Source organism: Phalangium opilio, unplaced genomic scaffold (genome assembly GCF_054372755.1).
Source record: "Phalangium opilio isolate 3A_F unplaced genomic scaffold, DU_Popi_V2 ptg000003l_1, whole genome shotgun sequence".
NCBI classification, from domain to species: Eukaryota; Metazoa; Arthropoda; class Arachnida; order Opiliones; family Phalangiidae; genus Phalangium; species Phalangium opilio.
The window spans coordinates 900,091-909,992 of NW_028324145.1; the positions used below are offsets into that span (position 1 = coordinate 900,091).

The following is a 9,902-nucleotide window of genomic DNA, read 5'->3' on the forward strand; positions in this document are numbered from 1 at the left end:
AGAAAATGCATTAGACTATACTTTGCAGGCTCGTAACTCTGTTTCTACTGGAGATACGGGGATGTCCTTTGAGTATGTTATAGTCCAATTTGTCCCCCATCTAACCATACTAAAAACATTGAGCTACGACAAACAGTAGTCGAGTAATTCTGAGAGAGCGGTTGCTCTCTTAGATAAGACCTCATACTGCGTTTAATGTATAAGGGTGGTTTTTTGATTCGATGTAACTTTTTTCCTAGCATGGTTACTGCTTTGAAAAAATTCCACTGAACTAAAATTCGGACCCTTAATATGTGGTTAAAATTTCAAAGAGATCCCTCTATTAGTTTTCTTCATAGAAAATAAAGTTGCTAAGGGTGGTTTTCATTTCCATAAAAAAATTAAGACATTTTGGCAAAAAAAGGGAAATTTTCCCATAGGAATAACATGGGAAATGTTTGCTGTGATAGCCAAATGGTCTCGACCATTTTTTGAAGACTATTTATTCGATAGGTCTGAAAATGGTTTTAAATGAAAGGTTGAACACTTTTCTGGTGCCTTTCGAAGTTTTATTGAAAACAATTAATATTTAGTATTACTTTTTGTACTTTTAAGCACATACTTAAACTTACGACCTTTTATTCTGTTGGACTTACGTGGTATAGTCCTAGCTAAAATCATAGAGAAACGTACTGTTGGACTTACGCTGTTTTACCGCTAATAGAGCGAAGTTTTTTGTTTACTAAATGCGTCGTCCGCTCTGTTTATGGACGAGCTTAAGGCAAATGTTTCCACTTTTCATCTAAAAGAAGGGGTTAATTAGTCCCAATTTTATTTTATTCTCGTAAGTTAAACTTCATTATAATTTAATACAAAAGAATTTAAAGTTAAGATTTAGCCGATAATTTTTAAATTCACTTATTTCACTAAGCCTCGGTCAAAAGTTCAAGACAGGCTGATTGTACTATTGTAGACTAGAGACCAATTGGCCGTGTTGCGTTCGTTTAAGGTGTTTCACCTGGTGCCATCGGTCAACGATAGCCGCTAATTAGGTAATTTGTTTAAATTAAATCATTTTTTGTTGTTTAAAGTAGATCAATGCAAACTACGCACAAGGGTTCGTTCCCTGGTTTCTCGACTGCTGCCGTCAGGCAACGGTTACCGCTACGAAGATACGTTTTTACTGGTAAAATAAATGATAGATTCAATCACACTGTCACTAAACCCTGTCACCAAATCAACCAATATTTTTAATTCAGGTCCTTCCAATCATTTGTACTAGGTAACAATTGAATTATTAATTATTTTGCGCTCATTCTAACGTTACCTAAGAAAACAATAAACAATGGCCAGATTGCCAACGATAAACGCTACAGAGATTATATCTGGTGCATGCGGTCAACGGTAACCACTGCGCAGATCATTTTGTTTGTTTAAATTAGTGGTAAAATAATTGATAGATTAAATCACACGATCACTAAACCCTGCTGACAAACCAGTTTTTTATCCCGGCTCTTGCAATCATTTTTATTAGGTAACAGTTACGTTTTTAATTACTATTTATAACCGCTATAATTTAGAATAAAGGTTTATGTTTAAATTAGATACATTTTTGATGTGTACAGTAGATTAATTCAAACTACGCAGAAGGGTTCATTCCCTGGTTTCTAGACAAGGGTTACCGCTACGAAGATACGTTTTTTGCTGCCAAAATAAATGATAGATTCAATCACACTATCCTGTCATCAAATCAATATTTTTAATTCAGCCTCTTCCAAGCGCGAAATTACAAATTAAAGGGATGTACGGTGTGTTAATTAATTAATATAAATTTTGGATAAATATGTAACACACTATCATTGGTAATTTCTGAAGAGAGGAAAAACGGTTGAAGTTAATTTTTTTTTAAATTTAAAAAGCAAATTTGGCTCAGAAAAAACCCAGCGCCAGAAGCCTGGCTTATAAAATTTTCACAAGATGATTCGTTCAAGAATGTCTAGAATTAAGTCGCATAGAAGTAATAAATATTTCACCTAAGTCAGCTGACTTGGCCAGACAGGGCATAGCCCACTCGATCCGTGCTCACGGACGCTGCTCTGCATCTTGCGTAGTGTTACGCGTTATCTAGTGGGCTATGGGCAGGGTAAACAAATACGGGGCTGCCAGGCTGTCTCTTACACAATAATGATACAGGGCAAATTACCAGTTTAAAAATAAAACCACGGGACCACTAAGAAAATGCAAGGGTAACCAGAGTCCAGACATTAACTCAAAAAGTTTAATTGTCCAATTCCTAAGTTTAGCAGACGACGTGGTCAAATATTATTATATAGCGCGAGCAGCTTGTGTCCATGAGCGCGGATCGAGTGGGCTATGCTTGCAGGAAGAAACTTTGTCTCAGTTACACCAAAGAGAATATAGGGGAGGAGTTGAAGATCCCCGCTCCACAAGGCTAAATTACATTGTTGCCCCTAAATTATACTAGTGGTACGAGGGAGTGTCCGGCTCAGTCGCGTCACCTACGATACCGTTAAATGTCTCAAACGGAAATGCCTCGATACTGCGCATTGAAGATGCGCGGTAGAAAAGAGCAACAAGATTTTCCCCTCTTTCCACTCCTCCCCTATATTCTCTTTGGTTATACCTTGTATTGGAAACCCCCATACCTATAGCGTTGCCTGTGTACCCCCACCTACGGCACCGTAGTCCTCCCAGCATCCTCAGCGGTTAGGTAGGGTCGTACACTCGTACTGGATGAAATTGTAAAGGGCGCCCCCTCTATCTTAAAATTAGAAGCTAGCTCTCATACAAATAAAATGGCGCTACGCGGCAGCACTTAGCGATCGCCTACCGAAGGGTAGGGGCGTGCGCGAGGTACATTGGGAGAGATACGGTGCCGTAGGCAGACTTGTAAATAGGGGGTACCAGGGAGCCTGTGACTGTGACACCCAAGAAAATTCACAGGACACCCTGATAAAATATTTTTATAGGGGGTCGGGTACCACCCGGGTACCCTGAAAAATTCGGGGCGATGAGAACTCTCACAAGAGTTCAAGACTCAAAAGTGAAAGTAAAAGTTAAAAATACGCGGCTTTCCTCGACACCAAAATAGTTCTATGCCTCAGTATGAAATTCGAGTTTTTTATGTAATTACCCTTGTCCACTAGGGAGCCCCGGGTACCCAAGAAAATTGGGCTTTGGGTGGGTCGGGAGCCCTGCTGGCTCTCGATGAAATTATCACTATTTACAAGTCTGGCCGTAGGTCGCCCATCATTATTTGCAATCCATCTCAATTCCCTTATCCCTGGTTACACTGCTAGAACCAAAGAGAATATACCAATTCTCTTTGCTACAACGAAAACCAAATACCAGCAACATAAGTCCAAGCCAGTCATCTGAAAGACTCAAAACGATGACTCTGATTCTTCTGAATTTGAAATATCAGTAGAAATGATTCTAGATAATCCTCAGTGTTATTTTAAATATTTTAATGCTCAAAGCCAGGGGATAAGGAAAGGCCAAAATAATTTTATTATGAAAATTTGATGTTTTCAGTGATAAATTAATCTCATTGTTGATAACTGATTAACTGGTACCTGAAAGCATTAGTAACTAACTAGCAATATTAGGTCCCTTATGCTTACGCTCCCCTATATTTATGTTTGTGCTTAGTGCAGATTTTAAAAATGCCACAGTTTCTTAACAATCTTAATTAAAATGAAGACTGAAGGAACAGATATTAATAAAAAATGTCTTCGTGGACAAAGACTTGAAAAAGTAAATGATAAGAAAACAAAATGGAATGACCGAAGTAGCAGATATTAAACTTTTTCTTTAAAGACATGATTATAAAACATCAATTATTTAAAAAAAAAATACTTATCTTCGTTTTTTTCACCAAAATTACATTTGCCCAAAAATTTTGTATCATTAAATTTTCCATTCTTTTCAAAATGGTTCGTGTCAAAGATTTACTATATAACAGAAACATGCGACATCGTTTATATTTACAGCTAGATTTCCAGTGTAGACCATGATAGAAACACAATGTGTTCCTCATAGCGAGTTGAAGTCATACCAAACTAATTCAATCACAACTTTTAAAACAGTTCTCACGCACTCAATAATATACCAAAGGTTTTTTGTTAATAATGTCTTTTATCCAGATTTTAATGATTCATTTATAAAACATTTCAAATCATCGACCCAAAAAATGGGACCCAAATTGAATCGTGGTCGTATAAATGCAGGCGCAAAACCAAAGCACCCTAAAGCGACGTTTAAAATGTCAATCATGATGAAAGATAAAATTTCTTCCTTCGGTTGAATTTAGTCGTTTTAAACAACGTTTTGCCTTATAGTTCGAAAAGAGAAACCTTTAAAAATAACCCATATCCATCCTCGGATATTTATTCTAATCCTTTTCATTCGAAAACTGTTATTACCACAAAGGATATATAGAATGAATAATCTGTCTTTCGAAAACAATGCAAATGTAATTTTGGTGAAAAAAACGAAGATAAGTTTTTTTTTTCAAATAATTGATGTTTTATAATCATGTCTTTAAAGAAAAAGTTTAATATCTGCTACTTCGGTCATTCCATTTTGTTTTCTTATCATTTACTTTTTCAAGTCTTTGTCCACGAAGACATTTTTTATTAATTGTTAGAAGGTTACTTTTGATTTTTGAAAATAAACTTTGCAGGCTCGTAACTCTGTTTCTACTGGAGATACGGGGATGTCCTTTGAGTATGTTATAGACCAATTTGTCCCCCATCTAGCCATACTAAGAATTAGGGCTACGACAAACAGTAGTCGAGTAATTAAGCTAATCGTAAACAAACAAACCCCTCCATAGGAAATACATTAGACTAAATTCTGGAGGCTCGTAACTCTGGTTCTACCAGAGATACGGGGATGTAAATAATGTGACCTTGACACAAATGTTCGGATAATTATAAAGGTCTTTGCATGTTCCAAGCAAAAAAAAAACCTCGCGGTTTCGAACCTGTGGCCTTCCGGGAGTGAGGCGGATGCGATAACCGCTACGCTAAAGATATGTTATTATTTTTAATCGAAAGAACAGGGTCAAGTAATTAAGCAATACATGAACAAACAAACCCCTCCATAGAAAATGCATTAGACTATACTTTGCAGGCTCGTAACTCTGTTTCTACTGTAGATACGGCGATGTCCTTTGAGTATGTTATAGTCCAATTTGTCCCCCATCTAACCATACTAAAAACATTGAGCTACGACAAACAGGGGCCGAGTATTTAAGCTAAACGTAAACAAACAACCCGTCCATAGGAAATGCATTAGACTATATTTTGCAGGCCCATAACTCTGCGTCTACTAGAGATACGGGGATGTGTTTAGGATATGTTATAGTCCAAATTGTCCCCCATCTAACCATACTAAAAACATTAAGCTACGAAAAACAGGGGCCGAGATATTAAGCAAAATGTTCGTCAATTTTGGTATCGTCTCACTTATTTTTATTATGTTACTTATGATTTTTGCACTAAACTTTGGAGGCTCATAACTCTTGTTCTACAAGAGATACTGGGATCTCCTTTGGATATGTTATAGTACTCTTTGCTCCCCATACAAGGATACTTTAAACTTGAGGCTACCTCAATATCGTCGTCAACTTACTTTTTGTCTCACTTATTGTTAGAAGGTTACTATTGATTTTTGAAAATAAACTTTGCAGGCTCGTAACTCTGTTTCTACTGGAGATACGGGGATGTCCTTTGAGAATGTTATAGACCAATTTGTCCCCCATCTAGCCATTCTAAGAATTAGGGCTACGACAAACAGTAGTCGAGTAATTAAGCTAATCGTAAACAAACAAACCCCTCCATAGGAAATACATTAGACTAAATTCTGGAGGCTCGTAACTCTGGTTCTACCAGAGATACGGGGATGTAAATAATATGACCTTGACACAAATGTTCGGATAATTATAAAGGTCTTTGCATGTTCCAAGCAAAAAAAAAAAACTTCGCGGTTTCGAACCTGTGGCCTTCCGGGAGTGAGGCGGATGCGATAACCGCTACACTAAAGATATGTTATTATTTTTAATCGAAAGAACAGGGTCAAGTAATTAAGCAATACGTGAACAAACAAACCCCTGCATAGGAAATGCATTAGACTATGCTTTGCAGGCCCATAACTCTGTGTCTACTAAAGATACCAAGATGTCCTTAGGATATGTTATAGTCCAATTTGTCCTTCATCTAACCATACTGAAAACATTGAGCTACGACAAACAGGGGCCGAGATATTAAGCAAAATGTTCGTCAACTTTGGTATCGTCTCTCTTATTTTTATTATGTTAGTTATGATTTTTGCACTAAACTTTGGCGGCTCATAACTCTTGTTCTACAAGAGATACTGGGATCTCCTTTGCATATGTTATAGTACTCTTTGCTCCCCATACAAGGATACTTTAAACTTGAGGCTACCTCAATATCGTCGTCAACTTACTTTTTGTCTCACTTATTGTTAGAAGGTTACTTTTGATTTTTGAAAATAAACTTTGCAGGCTCGTAACACTGTTTCTACTGGAGATACGGGGATGTCCTTTGAGTATGTTATAGACCAATTTGTCCCCCATCTAGCCATACTAAGAATTAGGGCTACGACAAACAGTAGTCGAGTAATTAAGCTAATCGTAAACAAACAAACCCCTCCATAGGAAATACATTAGACTAAATTCTGGAGGCTCGTAACTCTGGTTCTACCAGAGATACGGGGATGTAAATAATGTGACCTTGACACAAATGTTCGGATAATTATAAAGGTCTTTGCATGTTCCAAGCAAAAAAAAAAACCTCGCGGTTTCGAACCTGTGGCCTTCCGGGAGTGAGGCGGATGCGATAACCGCTACACTAAAGATATGTTACTGTTTTTAATCGAAAGAACAGGGTCAAGTAATTAAGCAATACGTGAACAAACAAACCCCTCCATAGAAAATGCATTAGACTATACTTTGCAGGCTCGTAAATCTGTTTCTACTGTAGATACGGGGATGTCCTTTGAGTATGTTATAGTCCAATTTGTCCCCCATCTAACCATACTAAAAACATTGAGCTACGACAAACAGTAGTCGAGTAATTAAGCTAATCGTAAACAAACAAACCCCTCCATAGGAAATCCATTAGACTAAATTCTGGAGGCTCGTAACTCTGGTTCTACCAGAGATACGGGGATGTAAATAATGTGACCTTGACACAAATGTTCGGATAATTATAAAAAAAAACTTCGCGGTTTCGAACCTGTGGCCTTCCGGGAGTGAGGCGGATGCGATAACCGCTACGCTAAAGATATGTTATTATTTTTAATCGAAAGAACAGGGTCAAGTAATTAAGCAATACATGAACAAACAAACCCCTCCACAGAAAATGCATTAGACTATAATTTGCAGGCTCGTAACTCTGTTTCTACTGTAGATACGGCGATGTCCTTTGAGTATGTTATATTCCAATTTGTCCCCCATCTAACCATACTAAAAACATTGAGCTACGAAAAACAGGGGCCGAGTAATTAAGCAAAATATTCGTCAATTTTGGTATCGTCTCACTTATTTTTATTATGTTACTTATGATTTTTGCACTAAACTTTGGAGGCTCATAACTCTTGTTCTACAAGAGATACTGGGATCTCCTTTGGATATGTTATAGTACTCTTTGCTTTGGAGGCTCATAACTCTTGTTCTACAAGAGATACTGGGATCTCCTTTGGATATGTTATAGTACTCTTTGCTCCCCATACAAGGATACTTTAAACTTGAGGCTACCTCAATATCGTCGTCAACTTACTTTTTGTCTCACTTATTGTTAGAAGGTTACTTTTGATTTTTGAAAATAAACTTTGCAGGCTCGTAACTCTGTTTCTACTGGAGATACGGGGATGTCCTTTGAGTATGTTATAGACCAATTTGTCCCCCATCTAGCCATACTAAGAATTAGGGCTACGACAAACAGTAGTCGAGTAATTAAGCTAATCGTAAACAAACAAACCCCTCCATAGGAAATACATTAGACTAAATTCTGGAGGCTCGTAACTCTGGTTCTACCAGAGATACGGGGATGTAAATAATGTGACCTTGACACAAATGTTCGGATAATTATAAAGGTCTTTGCATGTTCCAAGCAACAAAAAAAACCTCGCGGTTTCGAACCTGTGGCCTTCCGGGAGTGAGGCGGATGCGATAACCGCTACGCTAAAGATATGTTATTATTTTTAATCGAAAGAACAGGGTCAAGTAATTAAGCAATACATGAACAAACAAACCCCTCCATAGAAAATGCATTAGACTATACTTTGCAGGCTCGTAACTCTGTTTCTACTGTAGATACGGCGATGTCCTTTGAGTATGTTATAGTCCAATTTGTCCCCCATCTAACCATACTAAAAACATTGAGCTACGACAAACAGGGGCCGAGTATTTAAGCTAAACGTAAACAAACAACCCGTCCATAGGAAATGCATTAGACTATATTTTGCAGGCCCATAACTCTGCGTCTACTAGAGATACGGGGATGTCTTTAGGATATGTTATAGTCCAAATTGTCCCCCATCTAACCATACTAAAAACATTAAGCTACGACAAACAGGGGCCGAGATATTAAGCAAAATGTTCGTCAATTTTGGTATCGTCTCACTTATTTTTATTATGTTACTTATGATTTTTGCACTAAACTTTGGAGGCTCATAACTCTTGTTCTACAAGAGATACTGGGATCTCCTTTGGATATGTTATAGTACTCTTTGCTCCCCATACAAGGATACTTTAAATTTGAGGCTACCTCAATATCGTCGTCAACTTACTTTTTGTCTCACTTATTGTTAGAAGGTTACTATTGATTTTTGAAAATAAACTTTGCAGGCTCGTAACTCTGTTTCTACTGGAGATACGGGGATGTCCTTTGAGAATGTTATAGACCAATTTGTCCCCCATCTAGCCATTCTAAGAATTAGGGCTACGACAAACAGTAGTCGAGTAATTAAGCTAATCGTAAACAAACAAACCCCTCCATAGGAAATACATTAGACTAAATTCTGGAGGCTCGTAACTCTGGTTCTACCAGAGATACGGGGATGTAAATAATATGACCTTGACACAAATGTTCGGATAATTATAAAGGTCTTTGCATGTTCCAAGCAAAAAAAAAAAACTTCGCGGTTTCGAACCTGTGGCCTTCCGGGAGTGAGGCGGATGCGATAACCGCTACACTAAAGATATGTTATTATTTTTAATCGAAAGAACAGGGTCAAGTAATTAAGCAATACGTGAACAAACAAACCCCTGCATAGGAAATGCATTAGACTATGCTTTGCAGGCCCATAACTCTGTGTCTACTAAAGATACCAAGATGTCCTTAGGATATGTTATAGTCCAATTTGTCCTTCATCTAACCATACTGAAAACATTGAGCTACGACAAACAGGGGCCGAGATATTAAGCAAAATGTTCGTCAACTTTGGTATCGTCTCTCTTATTTTTATTATGTTAGTTATGATTTTTGCACTAAACTTTGGCGGCTCATAACTCTTGTTCTACAAGAGATACTGGGATCTCCTTTGCATATGTTATAGTACTCTTTGCTCCCCATACAAGGATACTTTAAACTTGAGGCTACCTCAATATCGTCGTCAACTTACTTTTTGTCTCACTTATTGTTAGAAGGTTACTTTTGATTTTTGAAAATAAACTTTGCAGGCTCGTAACACTGTTTCTACTGGAGATACGGGGATGTCCTTTGAGTATGTTATAGACCAATTTGTCCCCCATCTAGCCATACTAAGAATTAGGGCTACGACAAACAGTAGTCGAGTAATTAAGCTAATCGTAAACAAACAAACCCCTCCATAGGAAATACATTAGACTAAATTCTGGAGGCTCGTAACTCTGG

The 9,902-nt window shown here is 37.5% G+C and overlaps 1 long non-coding RNA gene across 1 annotated transcript; it reads left to right on the plus strand.

Moving 5' to 3' along the window:
• The first annotated feature begins 973 nt into the window (after positions 1-973).
• Positions 974-1,718, plus strand: LOC149716907 (uncharacterized). Its single transcript, XR_016365552.1, has 3 exons — positions 974-1,165; positions 1,239-1,513; positions 1,584-1,718. It is a non-coding gene; the product is annotated as an uncharacterized LOC149716907 (long non-coding RNA).
• Positions 1,719-9,902: the final 8,184 nt, after the last annotated feature.